The 27943-nt window shown below is 43.6% G+C and overlaps 1 protein-coding gene and 1 long non-coding RNA gene across 2 annotated transcripts in view; one reads left to right on the forward strand and one right to left on the reverse strand.

The window, feature by feature from the left end:
* The first annotated feature begins 10202 nt into the window (after positions 1 to 10202).
* LOC116151915 (uncharacterized) lies at positions 10203 to 19706 on the forward strand. The gene is made up of 4 exons (XR_010379064.1): positions 10203 to 10425; positions 16721 to 16873; positions 18179 to 18246; positions 19619 to 19706. It is a non-coding gene; the product is annotated as an uncharacterized LOC116151915 (long non-coding RNA).
* The window catches only part of LOC135319961 (junction-mediating and -regulatory protein-like), a 92267-nt gene continuing 82935 nt past the window's right edge, over positions 18612 to 27943 (reverse strand). The window contains exon 8 of the transcript XR_010379059.1: positions 18612 to 20332. The gene's annotated coding sequence lies outside the window, so the exon portion shown is untranslated. The remainder of the gene's footprint in view (positions 20333 to 27943) is intronic.

The raw sequence follows: 27943 nt of genomic DNA on the forward strand, positions 1-27943 counted from the left end.
TTTTTCTTTTTTTTAATTTAATTCTTTAGAAGGCCCAAAAAAGATTGAAGGAGAAAGGAGGAAAGAAAAGCTGTCAGGGGTGAACATGAAATCATAAAACTTGCCAGATTTTAACTATTTTCCCAGTTAAAGTAGTTCTCTTTGCTCCAATTTAAAGAAACAACTTATAGTTTCCCATTTTTCATAGTTCTTCATAAATATATGTTGACTTAATAGTATTTTACAGGGGGGAGGGTTGTGAGTAGGGACAGACTGGAAGTTCAAGATTTGTAAATACTGACAGTATATATAGAATAGATAAACAAGTTTATACTGTATAGCACAGGGAAATATATTCAAGATTTTGTAGTAGCTCATGGGGAAAAAGTATGAAAACAAATATACGTATATTCATAAAGTACTGAAAAATTGTGCTGTACACCAGAAGTTGACACAACATTGTAAACGGACTATAACTCAGTAAAAAAAAAATCAAGATAAAACTGTTAGAACACTGTAAAAAAAGGAGTATTTTAGATTTTTCTTATTTTATTCTCCTTTTCTTATAAAAGCACCCCTATGAAGATCAATAAGGCTTGATATCTTTATATCTATCATGATCCTCCATTGTAAATACAGAGTAACCTGCCTGTGACACAGCTATGTTAGAATAAATGAAAACTGAACTCTTCCTGACAGCTAATAATTAATGTATATTTAAAGCATATGAAATCTGATAAGCCTATGATACCCATTTATATCAATCAGTTGCTCCACTGTCAGTTATCAGCCAGGATCTAAGTTGATGTCTTTATAAAATATAAGTACATATAAAAATAATATGAACATACTGCAAACAGAAATGACTTGCTTAGTAATATGAAAATTGAGCAGCTATCTTTATCTCATTCAAAATGATGCCCTCAATTACTTTAAGTTATCATTAATTATATAAACATTTTGACCACTTAAGTTTGTGTCTGAGTCATCTTGAAGCTCTTACATAGCAAAGCATTTTGAACTTTTATATTGCCTTTCCTAATTTCTCATACTTATCAGGGAATTGCATAGGCACTATTTTTTCTATGACTCTATAAACAGATGTATGCCTGAGATTTTGTTTTGTGTCTCAGTGTTTCTAGAATTATATTACTGACAGATTTTTTGTTGGTTATCAATCTAATTTTTTTCCTGGAATATATAGTCCTTTCAAATATATATATATATATATGTAGTCAGTTTAAATGTTGTGTCAATTTCTGGTGTACAGCACAATGCTTCAGTCATACATGAACTTACATTTATTCATTTTCATACTCTTTTTCACCATAAGTTACTACAAAACTGTATTGGATATAATTCCCTGTGCTACACAGTATGAACTTGTTTATAAATTGGGAGTTTTAGATTTGCATGTACTAAATATTAACATTGCATTTTATGATGCTCACTTTATCCCATATTCAGACATGCTTTTAAAACTTTATTTTCACTTAATATAAAAGTAAGCACTTACTCTAAACTGTTTTATTTTCTGTCTGTTACTAAAATAGAATTAGCTAGTAAATTCAGTGATAAATGCTTGAATTATACTTTTATTTTATTTGCCAAGATCCCACTCCTGGCTGACCATTTTGCGTATTTAAGTATAAAGTAAGTAAATGTCAGTAGAATTAGGAAAACATTCCTGTGGTAGTATTATTTTCAGTCCTTTCAAATAAACTCAGTGCCCAATATTTTGCAGAGGAAACATTCTAAACATGATCAGGATCTTCTATCTTGTACGTTTGTCAGAAAGCGTCAAATGTTAAACAGTTTGATAAACAGAATAGTGCACCACACTGACCCCTAACTATATGCATGCTCTAATCCTGAAATCTGTGAATATGTTATTTTACATGGCAAAGGGGATTTTGCAGATGTATCAGGTTAAGGACTCTGAGACAGGGAGATTATCCTGGATTATCTACATGGGCCTAGTCTAACAACAGGAGTCCTTAAAAATTGAAAAGCTTTCCCAGCTGTGGTCAGAAAGATATGACTTTGGAAGAAGGATTAGAAAGCTGTAAAGCTTTTAGATTTGAAGATAGAGGAAGCGCCATGGGTAAAGAAGAGTGGGTGAACTCTAGAAGCTGGAAAAGACCAGGAAATATATTCTTCCTTTGACCCACAGAAGGGCATAGCGCTGCTGACATCTTGATTTTTAGCCAAGTGATACCTGTTCCTGACTTGACCTACAGAACCATAAAATAATAAGTTTGTGTTGCTTTAAGCTGCAAAATTTGTGATAATTTGTTACAGCAGTGATAAAAATAAGGGAGATAATCCAAATTTATGGATTGGAGGGCTCGACATTTTAAAGATGTCAGTTCCCCTTCAACTGATCCGAAGATTTATATGTGCACATCAAAATCCCCAAAAGTTAATTGTTGTTACTGTTTTTTTTGTAGAACTTGACAAGCTGATTCTAAATACATAGAGAAGCGTGAAGGGCCAACAATAGCCAAGATGATATTAAAGAACAATGTTAAAGGACTTATTATAAAACAATATTAAGTCTATGTGATAACTACCTAAAGTTAGACATATAGACCAATGGAACAGTATTGAATTAAACCCTGTACCATACATGAACAGTAATTTTAGATAGATTATAAATCTAACAAACTTGAAACATAAAGCAAAGCATCTGGGTGAGGGTAAAGCTCAGGTGGAATGTGTGCTTAGCATGCATAAGTTCTTGGGTTCAACTCCCAGTACCTCCATTAAAATAAATAACCTAATCCCCCACCAAAATAAACATCTAGAAAATGATTTAGGAGATATTTTAATGACTTTGAAGTGGCAAAGAGTTCTTAAACAGGACACAGCACTAAACATAAAAGAAGAGATTTAAGTTGGACTTCAGTAAAATTAAGAATTATTTTTATCAAGAGATACCATTAAGAAAGTGAAAAGCTAAGCCACATGGTGGGAAAATATATTTGCTATACCTATATCCAACAAAAGACTTGTATCTAGGGCATATAAAGAACAAAAACCAGTGGAGAAAAAGCAGAACCTCAATATTAAAATGTGCAAAAAAATTGAACAGGTGCTTCAAAAAAAAAATCCAAATAAGCTATGGAAAGAGGCTGACCTCTTTAGTAATAATGGAAATACGTACTAAAACCACACTTGGAACACCATTAGACATCCACTAGAATAGTTAGTTGTTAAGTGATATGAAGCATTGCTGAGGGCAACAAGCAATGGGGACTCTTACACATGGCCAGTGGGGATATGAATTCTTACAAATACTTTGGAAATAGGCTTTTTGAATGAAAGTTATATATGTATATGTGTGTATATATATGTACACACACACACATACACATACATACACACACACACACCCTATTACCAAGGGTAACCCATGTGTGTACCCTTCAGAAACTTCTACATCTGAGCAACAAAGGACATCCAGAAAATTCTCATAATCACTATTTCTTATAGCCCCAAATAGAAAAGGACCCAAACACCTGTCAACAATAAATATATAACCATAAGTGGTGGCACATGCATACAAGTTGTATACTTTAAAGCAATAAAAATAAATATACTAGTTTACAGAAAACACTAGTGGATGAATCTTACATAATTTTGAGTGGAAAGTACGGGACCAAAAATTTCAAAAGCAAAAAAGCCAATCCATGGTGGCTGAATTTATGATGGTGAGTCCATCAAAGGTGTGCCGTAGTATCTGGGAAAAAACCCAAAGTGGAACAGCAATGTTCTGTTTCTTGACAGGATGAAGGTTACATAGATGTGTTTACTTTGTGAAAAATCACTGAGCTGCATACTTAAGATGTGTTCACATTTAAGCATGTATATTATATTTGCATTTTTTTAAAAAATGTTAGCTTGCAAAAAAAGATACCCAAAGCCTAAGTATTTATCAGTAGGAGAATGGATAAAACAAATGATAGTATATTCAAACAATGGAATACTATTTAACAATAAAAAAGAATCAACTACTGATACAAGGATAAACCTCAGAAGCCTAATTTATACATTTCATTGTCAGGTAAATTTTAACTCAGAAGGTAAACAAAACTATAAACAGGCATGTGCCCTGGGGGAGGGGTGCTGTAGCCTTTGTCTCCTCAGATCTGTGCCATTACTGGCACATCTCGCAAGAAGAGAGGCAGAGCTCAGCCACAGCTACCATCTCCTGTTCATAGTGCCTGGGCGGGGGCAGGGCTGAGACCTGAAACTGCATGTGGGGGCTCCACAACCTCCTAGGCAGGACTGAGACTTGTTTATAGCCCAAGGCAGGGAGGATCTTTCTATCCTGACACCTCAGAGAACTTGTGCTGCCAAGAGAAACAAGGAGCTCAGATTTGGCACAGAGTGTAGGCAGGGCTGTTCCATGGTCTTCCCCGAGCCCACCTACAGACCGCTTACCTGAGGCAGAGCAGGCAGCTGCACAGAGCAGCAGAGTTCCAGCACCAGGAGAGGGCAGGTGGGCAGCCACCCACCTTCCTGGCAGGAAGACAGCACTTGACCACGGTGCTGGGATGGGGTGTGATCTGCCCACCTGCCTCCCCCTGAGCACAGCATCTGACTGTGGCATCAGGAGGGGGAGTGAGCTGCCCGCCCACCGGTTAAGACCTCAGCTCCTGACCTAGTGTTAGGATGGGGAACAATCTGCTAGCCAACAGCCACTGAGAGCAGCACAGATGAGGGCGTCAACAGAAGGCCTATGAAACAGCAAGCTGAGTTCACGAAGCAGGGCAAAGACACAAAGACCTGTCAATAAAATCATTAAGGGCACACCATCTCCAGGTTAAGTACATAACTGATACTCCTTAAGCCACGGTGCCAGAGAGATATGAGCAATGTGAAGAAGCAGAGAAACCACTCACAATTAAAAGATCAAGAGAAATCCCCTGAAAGCATGATCAAGGAAATAGACATTGATGGCCTACTAGATCAAGGTTTCAAAAAAAGAGTGATCAAAGTACTGAAGGAACTAAAAAAATAGGGTTTAGGGATATAAAATATGTCAAAAATGAAATAGAAACTATAGAGAAGAACCAAGTAGAATTAGTAAACTCATTGGCTGAGATGAGAGCTGACCTAAAGGCTGTGCAAAGCAGACTAGAAAATACAGAAGAACAAATATGTGATCTAGAAGACAGGACAACAGAAAGCACCCAATCAGAACAGCTGAGAGAAAAACAAATAAAAAACAATGAAAACAATATACGGGACCTATGGGGTAATATAAATTGTGCCAATCTATGCATAATAGGAGTTCCAGAAGGGGAAGAAAGAACAAAGGGGATTGAAAAGTTATGGGAAGGACTCATGACTGAAAACTTCCCAAACCTAAAGAAGGAATCATATCCAAGCACAGGAGGCTCAGAGGGTCCCAAAAAATAAGAACCCAAACAGACCCACACCAAGGCACATCCTAATCAAGATAGCCAGAGTCAAGGATAAAGAAATGATCCTAAAGGAAGCAAGAGGAAAACAAAGAGTGAGTTACAAGGGAACCCCCATAAGGTTTCCAGCTGATTTCTCTACGCTGTTTACAACAGCTAAGACATGGAAACAGCCTAAAATGTCCTTCAACAGATGACTGGATAAAGACGTGGGATATTTATATGATGGGATACTATTCAGCCACAAAAACTGACAACATAATGCCATTTGCAGAGACATGGATGCTCCTGGAGAATGTTATTCTAGGTTGAGCAGAACAGAAAGAGGAATACCATATGAGATCACTCATGTGTGGAATCTTAAATATATGCAAGATCTTGTGGTAACTCACAGCAAAAAAAAAAAAATGTGACAATGAATATATGAACATTCATGTATAACTGAAAAATTGTGCTCTACAGTGGAATTTGTCATAACATTGTAAAATGAATATTACCTAATAAAAAGTGTTTAAAAATAAGTAAAATATAATATAACCTTTAAAATACTGTATAATGAGAGGTGTGATGTTCTAGCATCTGTTCTAAGAAGTACGTTAGACACACATAAGTATAGCCAGTGGTCAGAAAGAACACATGTTATCAGCTACCACCCCATGTAAATTAATGGCATTTAGTAGATATTCATATATGTGTGTACATATATAAAATATGTATTAGTATATATGTAAATCAAATAAAATAATTATATTATAATCTAATGTAAAATCATATCAGCAAGCGCACTGTGCTGACATAAAAGATGCACAGTTACTATAAGGCCTCTCCCCTTATTTACTATCAGTGTCAGAAAGTCTCTTGGAATAAGTTAGCAGAATTAAAAAGTCTAAAAAGACACAAGAACGCACTCTGTTAAAGAAAATAAACCACAAGAAAAAAACAAATGAATGGACAATGAAGATCCTACAGATAAAAAAGCCAATTTTTATGGGAAATAGCCTTAAAATAAAAAATAAGGAGATTATATTCTAATTTCACCTTTTGAATAAAGATATACAAAATTTAGCTGAATACTTTCATATTTTGCACTTATGAAGAAAACATGTATTTGCAATGAAAAAGCAGATATTATCCTGCCTTTTGAGTATTCTAAAGTTTTAGGTTTGAATATATTTCATCTTAAATGGTCTTAAGCACTATGCAGTGGTTGGTGTTTTAAAAATACCACTGTGTGTGGAACTTCTAAAAGTGATTCAAAAAAATTTATATTTTTGTAATGATTTAGTAAAGGCCTGGATATTATTTTTAACAAGACTACTCACCATGGAAAGCTGCAAGATTTTTTCAATGAGTTTATATTCACACATGTTTAAGATTGTCACTATATTATGAGAAAATGTCAACCGTGGCAGTATTTTGACTTGAAAACGAGGTAAGCTGAGAATCATATTTTAAGTATAAAATAAATGATTGCATTCCTTTAAAGACAAGAAATTAAAAGCATAATAAACTCTGACTTTGACAAACTTAAAATGCAAAAATTAACATAATGTGATTTTACACTATTCTCTTTAACTCTTTCAGTACTTCCTCAGCCCCTTTCCCATTACACCCGCGTCCCCGCTCCTGACCCTTGGTGTACACACCTCCTTTCACACGGGGGAGGGGGACCCGAGCGGTGAGGACCAGGGGCGCGGACACTCACCCGCTCCCGGCGGGCGAAGAGAATAGTCGAAGCGGGCCAGCCAGCGCACCCGTCCCCTCCTGCCCAGCCGGCCGGGGCCCCAGCTCGGTCAGGTCCACACACACCCCGGCAGGAAGAGGGCTCAGGCAGTGGGAAACCGGCGTAAATTCAGACAGCAGGCGGGGAGAGTCCTTCTCCCGCGGACACGCAGGCAGCGCTGACCCAGACCCTCCCTGGCGCCGCCCGCTCAGTCCTGAGGAAAACAAGCTCCGCCCCCAGGGAAGATGCTGGCTGCTGACGCGGACTGCGCATGCGCACCACCACCTAAGACACGCTGGCTTCGCGCGCCCCCTGCAGGTCCTCGAGGGTGGTGCAGGATACTCAGAACTCACTGTAGAACACCTGACCCCTCCCAGCCAGGATGCTAAATCACTGGAAATCTCAGTGCCCTGGCCTCTTTATTGATGGCACTGGCGATGCTCTCATCCAGCCATGCCTGCTCTCTTGCCTGGCACATGCCTCAGTCCTTGGAATCACGCCTGAATCAGATTCTGTTCTGGAGGAAGGACAGGTGCAGAAGAATCTCAAAATTCCAGACTTAGAAGATGATCAGGAACCCAAACTCAAATCTGTCAACCCCATGGGGTCCCTTGAGGAGTGTGGTTTTCTCAGAACCATCTGCCCTGTGTCAGGAGCAGACCAAGCCTCAGGTAGCTTAGAGAGGCTATCATGCAGCCCATGCTTTGGACGGTTCTCAGTTCTGACCTGCATGACCTTGAGACCCTTTTGTAACTCCTAACACTGTTTTCTCATACCTATAGTGATGGTTATTGACGACTGAGTTAATCCTCTTACAATGCTGACATGCCACTGTTCCTTGGATAACAGAATATTTTGAAGGGGTCAACTGTTTATCACTTCCCCCTAATTAAGTATGTTTTTAAAACTAGAACTGTTTCAGGGGGCACTCAGGTCCTCCTATTGCACCAGTTCCTGAGGTGTTGGCAGTTTCTGTTCTGAGCTACAGATCCTGATCCTGCCGGTGGTCTATGGTGATGCCAGTGTGTACATGCTCTTCCTTGTGCACCGGTGTGGGAAGGAGACAGCCCTTCCCCTACATGAGGCTGCAACCTGCTGACACTCAAAGCAGGCACAATGAAGAATCAGCTAGAGTTCCCGGCACCAGCTGTCCCAGGTAGAAGTATCACCTTCACCACAGTGTTCCTGTGCTCCTGTCAGGCCTTCACTACTCCCAGCAGGCCATGCATGAGCAGTGTGACAGGTGACTGCCTGTCCCAGCACAGCACGGTGGTGATGATCCCACCTTATCTGTTTGTCTTTGGAGTGTCCCCACATCTCTCTGAGCTTCACTTTGCTCTTCTCACAGGCAGGGTTGTACAGGCATGAACCTCACAGGGTTATGGTAGGTAGTCATGGTAGCTGCTCACACAGTGGCATGCTCTGCCGAGAGGGCTGCTGGGAGTTCTTTGTGTCTTCACAATTGTCCTTCACTCTCCCCAATGAAATCACACTTGGCCTTATCCTTCCCTGGCCTGTGGCCTCTCTCTGTTTGCAAAAGAATATGGAAAAAATCTGTTTGCAAAGAAGTTTTGAGGTTCTGTCCATTTGGTCCAGGAAATGCTGACTCTGTTAGATGTGCTGTTGGGTGGGCTCTCATGGGAGAGGCTTGGGCAGGACTTCCCTTGGCAATAAGCTGCCCCACCCAGGCCTTTCCATGATCCAGACTCCTGGGACCAGGGTGCAAATCCCCAGCTCCCTACTTGTCAACAATGTGACCTGGGCAACTTTCTCAAACCCAAGCTTTGTCCACCCAAGGTCAGCAGAGATGGGGGATAACAGGATATCTTGCACAGAGTGTCTGTGCAGATAAAGTGAGGTAGAACAGACAGAACAGTGGTGGGGCCTGGCCCGTTGGTTGGCAGAAGGGAGCTTACCATGTGCAGCAATTTCCGCGGGTCACCCAGCAATCTGCCCAGAGGCTTAGCCACTCCATCACTATCATGTCTCTGAAGTCCACTTAACCACATGGGAGAGAAACAAACACATATTCTGAGTGTAGCTGCCACAGGAAAAAGTGCATCTGAGCGGGGAGTAATACCAGAGGGTGATCAGGATGGTGGAAGATGCCCCCTGAGGTTGAGAAGACTGGAGCTGCCCTCCAGAGCCTGGGGTTAGTGAGGATGGGCTTGTAGAAATGCCTCTCTCCTTTACCCATCAATGCTAGGTCCTGCTGGTACTGAGTCCCACAATCGGTGTGCTGCTAGTTCCCTCAGCACAGAGAAAAACCCAGGAGTTCCCACAAGGATTCGGCCACGTCCTCTGCTTCCTGAACTCCCACTCTGGTGACCCCACCTGGGATGCAGAGATGAGGTGAGGCAGGGGCCTGTGCTGACAACACCACTGCTCTACCCTGGGAATCTGGCACACAGTAGGTGCTCGGTAAGTCATTGTTGAATGAACAGCAATACTGGGCCAAGATTCTGTGGGTGTCTGTGCCCCCAGATCAGGGACCCCTCAGGGCCCACCTCACAAGTGACATGAAAATAATAATGCCACCAGGAGCAATAACATTTCCTCAGAATAAGTGGGCTTTTCCAAGCACTCTCCACCTGTTGCAAAGGCCTCCCAGCAGGGAGGTGGGCTGTGAGGGGCAGCACTGCACTCTCCACTGTAACAAGGAGAAAGCCAAGGGCCACAGAGAGGAGTGCCTTTCCAGTGTCACTGCTCACTTTCACACCTTTTGGGAGACTGGGAGGCTTTTCTACTACATTCTGGCTCTGAAGCCCCAATACTGTGTGGACATGCCTCCCTCCCTGAAGCAAGGAACCACTAAGTGACTTGTCACTTGTCACCAAGCAGACAGGCACATTCCAGCTCATTGTGCCACCTGCAGGTTGTGCTAGTAGCAGGATCCTCTGGGAGACATCACACTCTCCCAACCTGAAAACAGGTGAACAGCTCACAGGTTTCCTGGAGAGATGGTCACATGGCCTTGATCTGGCCAGTCAGCATTTTCCATCCTCCCTGGCCACTGTGATTGGCTCAGGGCTGGGCACTAGCCCAGTCAGGCTCCACGGAGGTCAGGCCTCGTTGCTGGAAATCTGGGAGCAGAGAAGTTCTATTTCAGTTGGGAGTTAAGGGGTGGTGATGTCAGCCTGTGGCAGTTGGTGACTATCTTGCTCTCATAAAGGCAGAGCCATGTGAAGATGACAACAGTGGCAGAGCTCATAGTTGGGGAAGTAAGACTTCTGCTGATGTCACTGAGCACCAGGTACAGCCCTGCCTGAAGCTGTCTCCCTGTGGATGTCTCAGGTATGTAAGTCATTCTCTCCTGCCCTGTTTGCTTCTTTAAGCCACTTTTGTTTTCTGTCACTGGTTTTAAGAAAAAGTTTGACTATTCCTTCAAGCTGGCTAAATGGAGACCCTGGAACTGCAACAGTGTGGTGACAGGCAACAATGTGGCTAATAGACTCCAGAGGCCTCTGTTCAAACAGGGGACTGTAAATGACAAGGGAGAGTACACATGGCCTCAGTGAACAGATTTGCTAGTGGTAGCTCGCAGTTCCTGGATATTAGAGTGCATGCACTCAGCCAAGTCTCAGCTCTGCTGTCACACCTGCTAACCCACTCATCTCCTCTCCCACCTGCCCGGCCTAGGGGTGCTGGACAGCCCGGGCATCTGAAACTTCCCAGGGCTTTGTGTTGTAATTTACACAGGCTGCCCCCACTTCTGAGGGTGAGGGTGACTGGGTTCCTGTTTACAGAGAAAACAGACTAGATGGTCTCACTGGTGAGATGTGGGGGTGGGACACCAATCTACCATCTGACCTATGACTTCAGAGTGGACAGCCTCCCCACCCTCAGCCAGGATGCTTGCTAAGCCTAGGGGCTCAGGAGTCCTGCTCCCTCCAGCACCCCTCCTGGAGGTGACAGTGAGAGGGGCTTTTCCCTATAAAACATTCACCCATGCAGGGGCACACGTGGGACCTCACAGTCTGTCATCCCTTCCTTATGACCTGGACCTCCTTGGCAGGGCATGAGAGGTGCCTTGATGTGTGAGTACTGCAGTTCATGGGTGCACACGTGGGCAGGTGCACCATGACTGAGAGGAAAGCACCCCAATTTAAGCCCCCTCCATGATCAGATGATTACATCCTGGAATTGAGGGGTTCCCAGGGGTCAGGTGGCCAATTCTGGCCTTAGGGGCAAATTCTTATCACCCACGGGGCTAAATTTTAAATTAAATTACGCATTTACAATTCAATAGTCAAGCCCCTTTCTCAGCAGCCTTGTAGCCTCTCAGCTTTTAGCCCTCCCTGTGACCATGTTCTTAGCTTCAAATTGAGTGCCATTATGGACATGAACATGTCCCTGTCATGTGTCACCTTCACAGTAAGCGGCCACCACAAACTCCCCTTCCTTCCCCTTGTCGATATCCCCACACAGGGAGTAGGGCTCTTTCGATGCAGTTGTGCAAATGTGTGAACTAAGGGTTTAGAATGACCAGGCTAGGAGGGGTCTGCCCCATATTGCAGGGCAGGTGGGCCGGCAGGGCAGGTGGGATGATTTAGTTGTAAAACCTCAGCTGGTGTCAGGCAGCGGAAACAGACTGGCAGCCAAGGGCTCAGCTGGTGCAGAATAAGCGGATTAAATGTGTTCACCCAGAAGCCTTGGGGATGGCAGCCCTGGATTACGACTACAAGTGAGAAAGGTGGAGGGTCCCCAGTGCCTGTACCTCCACCTTCTAAAAATCAGGACTGAGATGTGGCTTTGAAATCAGAACACTGTGGTTCAAAGCTTACCCCACCACTTGGTCAATAATTCAAAGCAAATGAGCCTCGGTTTTCCCATGCGTAAAATTGGAACATTGAAGCCTCTCCCTCTGAGGGTGTTGAGGGAACTAAATGCGGTGACAGCAGAGCACAGGAGCTGTCTGGGCTGAGCCTGCACACAGGCAGGCCTTTGTTGCTGCCATGACCACCGTCTTCCAGGGCAGGGTCTGCACACTCTTCCTATGAAGGTCCAGACAGTAAACATTCTAGGCCTTGAGGGACCTAGAGTCCCTGTCACAACCACCACCTTCTGCTGTTGGAGGGCAAAGGCAGCTTCTGCAGTAGGTAGTCCAGGCTCGCACCCCCGCTTCCTGAGATAAGTATTCTTTCGATACAATTGTCACATAACTTTGTTGGCCTTTGGTGTGCAGCATAATGTCTTGTTACATGTGCATATTGTGAAATGATCACTGCATTAAGTTTACTTGATGTCTGTCATCACCCATAGTCACACATTATTTTCCTTGTGATCAGAAATTTTAAGAGGTACTCTCTTAACAACTATCAAATGCACAATGCAGTGTTGTTAACTACAGTCACCTTGCAGTACATTATGTCCCCAGGACTTGTTTATCTTCTAAGTGGAAGTTTGTACATTTTGATTATCTTCCCGAATTTCAATCACCCCCTGACTCACCTCTGGCAACCACCAGCCTGATTTCTATTTCTATGGGTTTCGGTTTATTTTGTAGATTCCACATGTAAATGAGATCATAGGTATTTGTCTTTCTCTGTCTTATTTATTTCACTTAGCATAATAGACTGAAGGTCCATCCAAGTTGTCACAAATGGCAGGATTTCATTTTTTTAATGTCTGAATAAGATTCCATTATATATACATACATATGCATCATGTTTTCTGTATCCATTCATCTGTTGACAGACACTTAGGTTATTTACATATCTTGGTTATTGTAAATAATGATACAGTGAACATGAGGGTGCAGTTGTCTCATTGACATAGTGATTTCATTTCCTTTGGATATATTCCCAGCAGTGGACTTGCTGGATCATATGGAAGATCTAATTTTAAATTTTGGGGGAGCTTCCTTACTCTTTTCCAGAGTGATGGCACCAATTTACATTGCCACCAACGTTGCACAAGTTTCCCTTTACTTCGCACCACCACCATCACTTGTTATCTCTTGTATTTTGATGACACCCACCCTGACAGGTGGGAGGGGATATCTCGTTGTGGTTTTGATTTGCATTTCCCTGATGGTGAGTGATGTTGAGCACCTTTTCATGTACCTGTTAGACATCTGTGTGCCTTCTTTGGAAAAATGTCTATTCAGTTCCTCTGCCCACTTTTTAAATCAGATTGCTTGTTTTATGCTGTTGAATTGTAAGAGTTCTCTATATGTTTTGGGTGTTAACCCCTTATCAGATATATAGTCTGAAAGTACTTTCTCCCCTTCTGTCTGTTACCCTAACCTCTGCTTTCTGGATGACAGGGGTCCAGGCACTTGGGTATCTCTGCTTCTCACGTGTTTCCAATGGTGGGTGGGTGAGGGCTGTGTTCTGATAAAACTGTGCACAACCGTGTGTCACTACCCCTTCTTTTAGAAGGTGGGCTCTGAAGAGTGCAGTGTGGGCAGGGATATTTCCCTGAAGTCTTCATTTGGATGGTCATGTGCCCTGGAACTCACATCTTCTAGCCCGAATGAGATGGGGCAATTTGCAAAGGGAGGACCTTGCAGCTAAGACACTTACCAGGTGCTCTTGTGTCTTGTTGGAAGGACCTGGAAACAGAGTTTTGTGGAACAGGGACTCCTCCAGGTCACAAGGCTCAGTTCAGACTTCTGGGATACAGAGACCTGCTCTGAGCCACTGTCACTGAGGAGGGAAGGGCCTCAGGCAGGAGGGAGGAGTTGCTGGATTTCACTTGCCCTGTTTGTCAAGTATCAGCTCTGGTGATGTGTGGCACATGGGCTTAGCTTTGGGCATGTAAGAGGAGAGGTTCCTGGGGAAGGGCTGAGTTTTTCCTCTGATTGAGGTCCTACTGTGTGCCAAGCACAGCAGTCCTCTGAGTCAGGGCTGGAAAGCCAGGCACAGAGAAGTCAGGGAGTTTCCAGGTCACACAACATTTGGGGCATCATTAGGTTCTGATGCAGACCTAACGCTCAGACCACATTCTCTCTCCTTTCCCAGGACCGTCATGATAGCACATGTCAGAATCCCCCAGAGAGGTCCAGGCATGGGCACTGATGGGGGCACAGAGGGCCCGTTTCTCTGATCACTGCTTTCCCAGAAGGCTCAAGGGGTTGACTGTATTCACTGCTGGACACCCAGGCCTGGGCCCAGGCCAGCCACACTGCAAGGCCTGAATCAATGATTGTTGAGTGTATACCTGGAACTCTGCATGTACATGCATGTTGCCCCCGTTTCCTCATCTCCACAGCTGGCTACCCAGAAAACACCTCGTGTCATCAGACCTCTGCCAGGGACAGTCAAGGGGACCAGAGCTGCTCATCTGGGGACAGGGATCCTCAGGGGCCCTGTGTCTGTCCCAAGCATCTCCTGGGCCAATTCACAGGGAAGCCCAGCCAGCTTCCAGGAACAGCAATCAGGACACAATCCCAGGGGTGTAGAGTAGGTCTTGAGGGGTGTTTCCTGAGACTGACTTTGTGTATGAAGGTGTCCTGGGGGTCAGGCTGCTTTCAACCTCCATTCCAGGCCCACACCCCTGCTGGCAGCATGGAGCTAGTCATAAAGGACACAGGCGGTGGGGCCAAGGTTATAGCAGGGCTCTGCTCTCTCTCTATGGCTCAGTGTCCTCAACTGTAACAGAGAACTAGTAACAGGGCCATGGGAGGGCTCACTGAGACCCTCCTCTGTAGCTTTGTTTGGGCACTGCCCTCTCTCTGCTCAGTGCCCTTCTCTGTAATAGGGAACTAGTAACATTTTTCTTAGCCTCTTTTGGCCCCATTTTTCTGAGTCTCTTTCCACATTGTGCCCAGGGCTTTCACAGAGATCACAGACTTGGGAGGTAATCAGAGTGTGGTCACAGCCCTAGTGGTCCCATTTGAGGCCAGAGGAGCTTCGGGAGGGGTGGGAATCCAGAAGTGCTTCATGGAGGAGGTGAGATCTGAGCTGTGTCCCCAAGGATGAGCTGTCATCCAGCTGAGGCCTGGCACTGAGCAGGACCCATGTACATGGTGAATGAGGGTGTGAATGAATGAATGGGCACCCCTCTAACAGAGAGTAAGGGGGGAATTCCCCCAGGCCAAAGCAGGAAACACAAGGCACCCTGGGGGAGCAGAGGGCGGGGCTGCAGTGTGATGCCTGCCTCACCCTTTATGGGTGTCTTGCCCACACTTTAGCCTATGTTCTGGTGGATTGGGAGCCCTTGCCTCTCCTCTGCTCCAGGATCCTGCTTTTCATTCCCAGCAACACCGGCCTGTGTCACCTCAGTGTCCCCAAGTGGACCTGGACCTGTCTTGTGGGAGATTGTGAAGAGGGATTTGCTGTGCAGCCCAAGACTGAAGTGGGAGGGAGAGGATAATAGGGACCTCCAGAGGGGATCATGGGCTGGGGGAAATAGGAGTGGTGGGGAAGGCAGACACTCAGGGCTGAAGGATCCTGCTAGTGGTGTCTCATTCACGAGGGGCTTCACAGGGAGGAAGCATTCATGGGGTAAAGGCAGAGCTCAGTTTGGGGCTCGCTGACATGGAACAGCTCATCACAGAGACGTTCAGAGGAGCTGGATGTAGGGAACGAAGGTGCCACTGATGTCAGGTTCAGAGCCTGAGACCCAGATGAGGTGGGGCGGTGGTGCAGGGGAAGGGGCTTGTGGATGTCAAGATGTTCATTCATTGGGGTCCTCAGGGTGGGGAAATTCATGTTCATTTCACAGCCACCTGGTGCCTGACAGAGCTAGGCTTAGGGAGCTCACTGAGTAGACACGTGCTGACAACCTAGATTCTCCTGTTTCCACATAAAGTCTCTGGTGTGAAGCCAGCTGGCACTCTTTAGAGTCATACACCCTAATTCCTGGGCTCTCTGTGTGCCTAGAGCCCAGTGGCACCTTACCTCCCACTCCCCACTGCAGGACACTTTGCACACCTGCATTTCCACAAGCTATAAAACATCTTCTCTTGCTGTGTGTTTACCCTATGTAAACTCATTGCCCCAGGAAGAGAGGCCTCACATCCTGCCCTTATTAAAGTGGTAAAGCCTGTTGTTCAGAGAAGCCCCTGTCAGATCTCACAACCAACCAGGTACCTGTGCATGAATTGATCATGCAGCCCCCTCCTCCTTGTGTGCACAGCAACCCCCCAGTAACAGACCCTACACACTCAACCTTGGCGCTCGTGTAGGCACTACTTGCCTGTGTGGCCTGATGTTGCCTATAGCAGTGTCCCTATTAAACTTTCCTAGACCCTTCTCAGACGCGGGTAGTTCTTTACCAACCCAAGTAACTAGCCCGCCATTGTGCCCACAACACCTGAAACAGAATTGGCTAAATTATGCAGATTGATGATGCAGGTTAATTTGTATAAAGGTGAAATCAAGGTTTACAAGTAAAAGCAACATACATATCCAAGGCAGGACTTAGAACTCACACGGATAACTAAGAACCTCCACTCGCATCCCACTGTGGCCTCAGGGCCTTTGCGCTGGCTGAACTTTCAGCCAGGAACTCTCTCCCTCTGCTTCTTAAACACCTCCAGGAATCTGCTCAAATGTCCTCCCTGACCTTATTTTTCTCCATGGAACATATCACCTCCGGACATTGTGTATATTTTACTTAATTTTCTCTGTGTCCCCACCAGGCTGTCTGCTGCATGAGAATGGAGACATGCCTGCTTCACTACCTGCTGTGCCCGGTATCTGGAACCCGCCCAGCACACAGTAGGACCTCAGCGAATATGTGACGGGTCTGTGATCACTGTAGGCCACAGACAAAGTTCTTCCCAGCAGTGATGGTAAGAGTCATTCATTCTCTACTTACTGAGCCTTTCTGTGTGCTGGATATTGACCTGGGTGGGAGGCATGCAGTGGGTGAGACACAGTGAGCACACAACATGTTAGGAGGGACACGTGCTCTGGAGAGCACACAGGGCTGGGGGAATTCAGGAGTGCAGGAGTGAAGGAGAAGAGGGCCAGTTGGAGACAGTGGTGGCAGGGGAGACAGAGAGGTGGGGCCAAGGTCATGCAGGGCTTGATGGCTCCCGTGAGGGCTTTCCCTCTAGGCAGCTGAAACATGGCTGGGTGCGGAGAAGAGGCCCGAGTCCTGAATGCTATGCAGGAAATGGAGCAGGTGTCTGCTGGGGAGATATGCTTGGAGGAGGCTGTCCCTTTAGACTGTGCAGGCAGGGAAGGCTCCTTTGAGGATGTGACATCTGAGCTGAACCATTGTATGGACCACCTTTCCACCTTCTGTAGACTGGACGCTTTCATTTGCCCTGCAGGACTGTGCAGGATATGACCTGTTCTCAGTCAACTGGACTTGGCCTCCTGCCTCCATTGTGTGCCCTCCCGCCCCAGAAGGAGTCCTTCTAGATCTAACCCACTACCTCCTCCACTGGACATGGACTCACACTGAGCCACTGTCCAACTGACCAACTCACCCAGAGTCAAGTCCAGACACTTGGGGAGACCCTCCACCCCAGAAAGCAAATCCCAATCCTGCCTATGAAAGTGGCAAATCCTATGGCTTTGGACACTGAGTTCAACCTCAAGGCCTCCTGGAAATTTCAGACCTGATGCATGATGGCTCTGACTGAGCCCCACACGTGCTCGATTGGTAAAATAACCAATTGGTCCCTGAATCTCCAGATGCATTGGATGTGGCCATGGGACATTTCGATAAACACACACTCGCACGCCAGATTGGTTGGTTTCTCATTTGGAACCCAGGCCGGTTTGCTCTCTTGATAGGACCAACCACAATCCAATACACCCTCCAGATCACTGAGATTCAGTGTGTGCCATCATCAACAACCATATCCCTCATCTTGCCCAGCTTCCACTAGCTCAAATTTGGCCACTCGTATCTTGGTCTGGGAATCAACTGTGGGGATATTTTGTGCTGATTTCTTTGAGTTCTGTCACCCAAGCATCTGCTGTGCCCTCTTCTAACACGCAGTACAGGGCTTTCAATCCCTTGTTTCCTGACTGCCTGAGAGTGTGTGTCCAAGTAAACGAGAGTTTCACCTTGGCTGCTCCTTCACCAGAGGTCAGGTCCTGCACTAATTTCCATTCTCTACATTTCTTTCTGCTCCTTCCAGGTTTTGTGAGGCCTCTTCCTGTCTTTGGAAGTAAGAGACCACTCTTCACCAAGTGTCCCAAGCCAAGGGTTTGTTGAGTCCATATATATCTTTCTGAGCACATGTCAGTGAATGAGCGAAATTTGCACCAGTACTCTGCCAAATGGACATCGATAAATCAACATTTCACAGACATAACTCACAGAAATGTGATTCTTGTTTAGCTCAATTTTCTGTACAGACATGGTGGGACGGTTTGTCTGAAAACTCCATTATTGACATTGCGTTGATACCTCAGTGGCAGTCTTTCAAATGGTTAATGGAATTGATTTACATATTTTGGGATTTGTATCAAAATGAAGTTAACTTTCGAAACATACTGAATCTAGCCCCAAAGCACATTTGTCATTTTCTGGTACTAATTTGTCAGCTCAAAATAAAAATAGAAAGAATGTAAAATAGCAGTCCCAAGTGTTGAAGGGGACAGGTGAAAGCTTTATTATTTATGCATTCAACAACAGGAACAATGAGCTAAATATAGGAACCATGAAATAACCCCAACCCTGGGTTTCCCTTGTTGATGTGCTGCCCTTTCCTCCCAATGACACGTACTTGTCAAAGTTGGCTAGTAAAGGGGCAACTTTTCTCTCTAGTTAAACACAAGGAAACACAAACAACATATTTACACGTAGGCTTGGTTCAAATAGCACCTAGAAGCATTATATCTATGAGAAATCTGCTGCAGCTTTGCTAGACTATGGAGAACCAGGTGCTCTTCTATCAACCATGAGAATATATACTCATCCGATCACGTTTGATAAAGCAATTTAACCCATCCAAGACTGCAACCCCATGATATCCTGCACCCGGAACTTGACTGAAGGGAAAAGACAATCCACAAAACATGTGTCCATTCATGTCTATGGTGATTTTAAAGATCATTTCAATAACTGACTTATAAGATTTACCTATACTCTCTTGAAAAACTGAGGCTTACTACATATTCAAGTTCAATCAAAGATTCCCCTCACTTACCACACTCCCTTCACCCCAAAGTAGACAGAACCGCAGCATTTGCTGAATCTAGGGGAAGGTCATCATTTCGCGGTGTGATCTAAGAATTCAATTGCAATCTGTTTTAGTCGAGAGTAATTGACCATGGAGGAGTTCACTGTTGTTCACAGAATGTGAAGGTATTTGAACTCTGATTCTAGGAGCGGCTTGCTCTGCTCCTAATGGCTTCATTGCAGCTCACGTGCTGATGCCTTAAAATGGATGCCTGTGTTGGGGAGGGAAGAGAAAGTGCTTGATAGCTAGGCCCCACCCTGGGCGAAGGCTTACCTGGGCTTGGTGCATGGTGGTCTTAGTGTTTTGAAATTGTCCCTTGTGACGTGTGGATTCTCACGACCTGTTCCAAGAACATGAGCGCTTTTATGATCTCTGCCATCTCTTCTATTTTAGACGTCCAGAATCTTGGACCCGTTCTTGGAGAAGTGAACTGAGAACTTTTCAAGTGCACGTTGCCCCTCCACAGTTTTCTGCCAGTATCAGTGAGGCTCAATATGTCTCATGAATATCTTCCGAGCCTAGTATTCTGTACAGAATTCTCCATACCACTAATCTCCAGTGTAGCAGAACAGCAATCATCAAAGTGTTCACATCTCCCCTCAATCCGTGCATCCAGCTTTTCTGCCAACTTCTCTTCGTGTCTCCCTTAAAGTTGACTTCTACAGGACTGGGCATGTGTCAAACTAATTCGGAGTCTCACCAGTAAGCTGAGGACAGGCAGAACTTCCACTGTCTGACCTTTCAGGTTCTGGAAACTGACCCGTGATCTCAGGCCATTGGGCAGCAGCAGTATCTTCTCTTACACAGCTTCCCGAACAAGAGACATATCCCAAGCTTCAGCGAGGGCGGCAGCCCCTCCATGACACTGATCCACCCACCGTGTTCTGCCCAGTTACCTTGGATCCACCAGCCACAACAAGCCACGCGGGACACACCAGCATTCCACCTGGATTTCAACTGGTAACTGCCATCCCCAATGGTTGCTGCATCTTGTCAGTGTTCGGGGAGGGGCTGCATCAGTCTAGAGTTTCCTAAGGTATGTGTGTTTCTCTCCATTTGTGCCCCATGTTTCTTATTTTCCATTCCTCTTTTCTTATGTGCAGTTTTCTATATAAAGTAGAAACGGAGGAAGTACGTCCATGTTAAGTTTATGGATTCACATGTCTATAAACTTTCTAACAGTTAACAGTACCCAAAGACTCACTACAGTAATCTTATATTTGTGTCATATACATTCACCGAGAATGCATATCTCTCTGTTGCTTTTCTGCTGAAAAACCCACACTCTCAGAACTTGGATTCGTTTGTTTCATTGGGGCTGAATTTCCTAGAAACGAATCCAGTCCCATTATACAATTTACTGTCTGTCTTTTTTACTCTTTTAAGATTTGGCAGAGCTACTTGTCTTTATTATAGGAATATGCCATTTATTCTCCTCGTAGTATTCAATATGCCATTCATTCATCCTAATGGAAGGCTTGTATTTCTATATCACGGACTATGGATCTATTTTATTCAAAATAGTCGTTTGGGTTAGGTCACAATGTGCTCTTATGTATCAATATTTATTAAGAGTTATGCACGCATGTGTTTTCTTAATACAAGGGTGTTGTTTATATGCATTCAGCCAAACTGTGTCAAAGCGTGCTGATTGATCCTTGACATCCCCTTTAGTATTTTCTTTTGAATTTTCTTGGTTTCTGCGGATATATGTCACTCAACCGTACGCTTTTGGTGATTGTTTGTTTGCTTTTTTGTTGTTTGTTTGTTTTGCAAACACATTATGCAATGTATCACTCCATTTGATGAAAATAGTCATATATAGTGATTAAGATACAAAATTGCTGAACATCACCTATGTTTTCCTGCTTCCTTCTCCCATCCTTAGGATTTTGACGTCCTCTTTGCCTACTTCTCTTTTCTTCTTTGCAACTTATATTGTATCTCCTGCATTTCCAATGATGGTTTTCTTATTTCCAGATCATCTTTCTAGTTTTCTATTCAGGGTAGAATTCACAATCTTTCTTTTATGATAAATTTTGAAGTTCTGAGTTCTTTTAAGATTGGCCAGTCAGTGAAATTGTCTACATTGGCCAGTATTGTAAATGGCAGTCTTGTGGCATAGGCTGCACTAGACTGCAGCTTTTTCTCATTCAGAAATGTGTCTGTGTCTTGTCAATGTTAACTGTCCTGCAATGAATCTGTCGAGATATCAGCTGAAACCCCTCTGGAGGTTCTGTTGTGACTAAGTTGCTTTTACCTAGGTGCATTTAAAATCACTCGGTGGATCATGAACTTTGATGATTTGAAAGATAAAACAGCTGCTTGTAGGTCTTTTGGGATTCCACCTTCTTTGGAGGCTTTGTGCCTCATCATTTCTTATACATGATTGTTTCTTGCCTTTCAGCAAGTTTCAGTCTGATATTTTTACAAGTACATTTTCAGATTTTTTTTTATATACATATCATGCTTTTCCTTCTAGGAATCCTATGAATCCTAGCTTTGCATGCTTTGTCTTATCCAGGATTCAGCAGCATTTTTTGCATTGGTTTTCATTTGCTTTTCTATGTCATCTTCTGATCAGGGTATTTCTGTTCTCCTGTCTTCGCAGTCACTCACGAGTCCCTCTGCATTATCTAGTCCGCTTAGGACTGACTTTATCTGCGCTATTATCCCATCCATCGAGTTTTCTGATTTATTTGTCTTGTATATAGATGTTCTCTTCCCTTTTTCTTGTATTCTGCCTTTTGAAATTCTAAGACAATACTGTTCTTCAGTGCTTCTCTCACCAAACTTTTCAAGGCTTGCTCTGGAATTGTTTCAGAGTCTAATTCTTTAAACCATTTTCTGGAACCTTCAATCCCTTTCGGAGTGAAAATGGTACTTCCTGTCTCTTTTACTATAGTTTTGTAACTCTACTGGTCAAGTATTTTCAGGTATATAATGTAGACTTGCTGGGCTTGTTTAAGTGAAAATTTTAGTCTCTTGGGTGTATGCAATTCCATGATATTTCTGTGAGGACAATATTTCCTAGACAGTGATGCAATGTTGTTTTTCTGTGTGTGTAGTGTGGTATATCTCTAATTGCTGGTGTTGCAGTGGTTGTCATGTACAAAACCTACTCTTGTCGTTTAGTAGAACTTAATTTTTATTACGATTATATCACAGCTCTGAACGTGCATGGACCCTCCCCCTTGTGGAAACGAAGCTTCTATAAGGTTTCTGCTTGGCAGGCTGCTGTATGTCAATTTGGAGTGTTTCCAAAACACCATTGTGACAGTGCAATTGTCCTTTTTATTGCAGTGGTATGTCCCAATAGTACAAGGTCCCAGAGCTTCTTTGTCTACAGAAACACCAGTGGAAACATATCTAAGGATGTCATGCATCAGGGACTGCTGCAATGATCCCACAGCCCCACCTTGATGTCCTCGTTGCCGTAACATGTCAGTGCCATCCCAAATGTAGCATCTGCCTTTGGGAGATAATGCTGAATTAAACGCTTCATCTTCTCAAGCAGCGGACAGGAACCACTCATCTTTGTCCTCTCATTCTGGTGGCATGGGACCATGAAGACTACTACAGAGCTGACCTGCATCCACTGCCTCTTACCAAATCCTAATCCCAGTCCTAGCTATGAATATGGAAGATCCTATGGTACTGGACACCAATTTCAACCTCAAGGACCTGTAGATCATTGAAACCAGATGAATGATATCTCTCATTGAGCCCCACACTTGTTCAATTTGCAAAATTCCAAATTGGTTCCTTGGACTACAGATGCTGTGGATGTGGCCATGGGATATTTCAGTAAAGTCAAACTCGCCCGCCAGTTTGGTTGCTTTCTCATTGGGATCCCAGGCCGGTTTGCTCTCTTGATAGGACCAACCACAATCCAATACACCCTCCAGATCACTGAGATTCAGTGTGTGCCATCATCCTTAGCCCTGTCCCTAATCTTGCGCAGCTCCTGCTAGCTCAAATTTGGCAGCTCGTATCTTGGTCTGGGAATCAACTCAGGGGTTATTTTGTACGATTTCTTTGAGTTCTGTCAGCCAAGCATCTGCTGTGCCCTCTGCTAACACTCAGTGCAGCGCTTTCAAACTCTAGTGTCCTGTCCGCTTGAGTGTTTGCGATCCAGTAAAGCAGAGATTCACCTTAGCTTCTACCTCACCAGAGGTCAGGTCCTGCACTAATTTCCAATCTCAACATTTCTTCCTGCTCCTTCCAGGTTTTGTGAGGCCTCTTTCTGTCTTTAAAAGTAAGAGACCACTCTTAGCCATGTTCCTTAGCAAAGGGCTGGGTGAGTCGATAATTATATTGCTCTGTATATGGCAGCAAGTGTGCGAAATTTGCACTGGAACTCTGCCAAATGGACATAGACAAATCAACATTTTTCATTATAACTCACAGAAAAGTGATTCTTCTTTAGCTCTATTATCCTTACCGCCATGGTGGGAGGGTTTTTCTGAAAACACCAGTATTGACATTGTGTTGATTCCTCAGTTACAGTCTTTCACATGGTTAATGGAATAGATTTACATATTTTGGGATTTGTATGAAAATGAAGTTAATTTTCAAAACATACTAAAACTAACCCGAATCCAGTCTAGTCATATTCAGTTACCAGTTTGTCAGCTCTAAGAGGAAAATAGACAGAAAAATGTAAAATACCAGTCCAAAGTGTTGAAGGGGACAGGTGAAACCTTTACTGTTGATGCCTTCAACAACAGGAAACATGAAATAAATATTGGAACCATGAAATAACCCCCACCCTGGGTTCCCCTTGTTGATATGCTGCCCTTTCCCCCAATGACACATACTTGCCAATGTTGGTGATTAAAGGGGCAACTTTTCTCTCTAGGAAAACACAAGGAAACACAAACAACATATTGACATGTAGGCTTGCTTCCAATAGTACCCAGAGGCATCATAGCTATGAGAACACTGCTGCATCTTTGCCAGTCTATGGAGAACAAGGTGCTCTTCTATCAACCATGAGAATACTTAATCATCTGATCATGTTTGGTAAAGCAATTTAACCCATCCAAGACTGCAACCCCATGATATCCTGCACCCGGGACTTGACTGAAGGGAAAGGAAAATCCACACAATATGTGTCCCTACATGTCTATGGTGACTTTTACAGTTCATTTCAATAACTGACTTATAATTGTTACCTATACTGTCTTGGAAAACTGAGGCCTACTAAATATTCAAATTCAGTCAAATATTCCCCTCACTTACCACACTCCCTTCACCCCAAAGTAGACAAACACCCAGCATTTGCTGAATCTAGTGGAAGGTCATCATTTCATTGTGTGACCTAAGAATTCATTTCCAATCTGTTTTAGTCGAGAGTAGTTGACCATGGAGGATTTCACTGCTGTGCACAGAATGTGAAGGTGTTTGAACACTGATCCTAGGAGGGGCTTGCTCTGCTCCTAATGTCTTCATTGCAGCTCAGGTGCTGATGCTTTAAAATGGATGCCTGAGTTGTGGGGAGGGAAGAGAATGTGCTTGATATCTAGGCCCAACGCTGGGAGAAGGCTTACCAGGGCTTTGTGCATGGTGGTCTTATTGGTTTGTTATTGCCCCTTGGGACGTGTGGATTCTCACCACCTGTTCCAAGAACATGAGCGCTTTTTTGATCTCTGCCATCTCTTCTGTTTTAGAGGTCCAGAATCTTGGACCCATTCTTGGAGCAGTGAATTGAGAACTTTCCTCAAGTGCACGTTGACCCTCCACAGTTTTCTGCCAGTATCAGTGAGTCTCAATATGTCTCATGAATGACTTTCGAGCCTAGCATTCTGTACAGAATTCTCCATACCACTAATCTCCAGTGTAGCAGAACAACAATCATCAAAGTGTTCGCATCTCCCCTCAATCCGTGCATCCAGCTTTTCTGCCAACTTCCCTTCGTGTCTCCCATAAAGTTGACTTCAACAGGACTGGGCATGTCTCAAAGTAACTCGGAGTCTCACCAGTAAGCTGAATACAGGCAGAACTCTCACTGTCTGACCTTTCAGGTTCTGGAAACTGACCCATGAACTCAGGCCTTTGGGCAGCAGCACTATCTCGAACTTACACAGCTTCCCTATCAGGACACATAACCCAAGCTTCAGAGGGCTGCACCCCTCCATGACACTGATCTACCCACATGGTTCACCTACTTATTTTGGATCCACCAGCCACAACAAGCCACGCGGTAAACAACAAGTTTCCACCTGGAATTCAACCAGTAACTGCCATCCCCAATGGTTGCAACTTCTTGTCAGTGTTGGGGGAGGGGCTGTATCAGATGAGACTTTCCTAAGTTAAGTGTGTTTCTCTCCATTAGTGTCCCATGGATCTTATTTTCCATTCCTCTTTCCTTATGTTCCTTTCTGTATAAGTAGTACAAACGGAGGAAATATGTCCATGTTAAGTTTATATATTCACATATCTTTAAACATTCTAACAGTTAACAGTACCAAAAGACACACTACAGGAATCTTATGTTTGCATCATATCTATTCAGCCAGAATGCATATCCTTCTGTTGCTTTTCTGCTGAATCACCCACGCTCTCAGACTATGGATCCATTTGCTTCATGGGGGCTGCATTTCCTAGAAACGAATCCAATCCCAATATACACTTTTCTGTCTGTCTCTTTTACTCTTAGTACGGTTTTGCAGAGCTACTTGTCTTTGTTATAGGCATATGCCATTTAATCTGTTCGTAGGTTTGAATATGCCATTCATTCATCCTGATGGAAGGCTTGTAAGTCTATATCACGGACTATGGATTCATTTTATTGAAAATAGTCATCTGGGTTAGGTCACGATATGCTCTTATGAATCAATATTTATAAATATTAGTGCACGCATCTGTATTCTAAATACAAGTGTGTTGTGTAGATGCATGCAGCGAAACTCTGTCAAAGCATGCTGAATGATCCTTGACATCACTTTGAGTATTTTGTTTTGAATTTTCTTGGTTCCTTCGGATATATGTCAGTCAACCGTACGCTTTTGGTGTTTGTTTGTTTGTTTGTTTGTTTGTTTTTTGTTTGTTTTTCAAACACATTATGCCATGTATCCCTCCGTTTGTTTAAGAGAGACATAAAAGCTGATTCACATAGTGAAGTGCTGAAAATCACCTATCTTTTCCTGCTTCCCTCTCCCATCTTTAGGATTTTGACGTCCTCTTTGCCTTCTTGTTTATTCTTTGCAAGTCATTGCACTTCTTGCATTTCCAGTGATGATTTTCTTATTTCCAGATAATCTTCCTTGTTTTGTATTCAAGGGAGAATTCACAATCTTTCTTTTAGGATAAACTTAAAACTGCTGATTTCTTTTACGATTGACCAGTCTGTGAAATTCTCTACATTGTCCAGTATTGTAAAGTGCAGTCTTGTGGCATAGGCTACACTAGACTGCAGCTTTTTCTCATTCAGAATTTGGTCTGTGTCTTGTCCCTGCTTCCTTTCCTGCAATGAATATGTCGAGATATCAGCTGAAACCCCTCTGGAGGTTCTGTTGTGACTAAGTAGCTTTACTCTAAGTGCATTCAAAATCACTCGCTTGATCATGAACTTTGATGATTTGAATGATAATACAGCTGCTTGTAAGTCTATTGGGATTCCGCCTTCTTTGGATGCTCCGTGCTTCCTGGTTTCTTATAGATGATTGTTGCTTGGCTTTCAGCATCTTTCAGTCTGATTTTTTTCAAATAGATTTTCAGAGCTTTTTTCCTTTTTTCTTTTTTCTTTTATTATCTTGCTTTTTCATCTGGGAATCCTATATGTCCTGGCCCTGCATCCTTTGTCTTTTCCTAGGTTTCAACAGCAGTGTTTGCATTGGTTTTCATTTGATTTTCTATGTCATCTTTTTACTGACGTTTTTCTGTTCTCATGTCTTCTCAAACACTTCAAGTCCCTCTTCATTATCTAGTCTGCCAATTCCTTTCTTTAGCCGTTCTATTATGTCACCCATCAAATTTCTTTTTTTAACTTTTTATTGATTCATAATCATTTTACAATTTTGTTTCATATTCCAGTGTAGAGCAGTTTTTCTTTTATGCATGAGCATATATACGTTCATTGTATCTTATCTTCATTTTCAGCCAGCACAAAATCTTGTATACATTTCCCTGTGATACACAGTACAGTCTTGGATATATTTTCTGCATTTTGCTATCCCAGTCCTTTCCCACCCTCATTCCCTTTGACCAGAAGTTTGTATTCTATGTCTTTGATTCTGTCTCTGTTTATATACATGGCATTATGTTGTCAGACTTTATGTCTGAATAGTATTCCATTTTATAAATATACCATATCTCCTTTATCCAGTCATCTGTTGATGGATGTTTACGCTCTTTCCATGTCTTGGCTATTGTAAATAGTTTTGCTATGAACATTGGGGTGCAAGTGTCATTTTGAAGTAGGGTTCCTTCTGTATATATGCCCAGGTGTGGTATCCTGGGTCATATGTTAGGTCTATTCCTAATCTTTTTAGGAATCTGCATGCTGTTTTCCACAGTGGCTGCACCAAACTGCATTCTCTCCAGCAGTGTATGAGGGTTCCCTTTTCTCCACAGCCTCTCCAGCATTTGTCATTTTTGGACTTTTGAGTGATGGCCATTCTGACTTGTTTGAGGTGATAACTCATTTTACTTTTGATTTGCATTTCTCTGATAATTAGTGATATTGAGCATTTTTTCATGTGCCTATTGATCATT

Source organism: Camelus dromedarius, chromosome 35 (genome assembly GCF_036321535.1).
Source record: "Camelus dromedarius isolate mCamDro1 chromosome 35, mCamDro1.pat, whole genome shotgun sequence".
NCBI lineage: Eukaryota > Metazoa > Chordata > Mammalia > Artiodactyla > Camelidae > Camelus > Camelus dromedarius.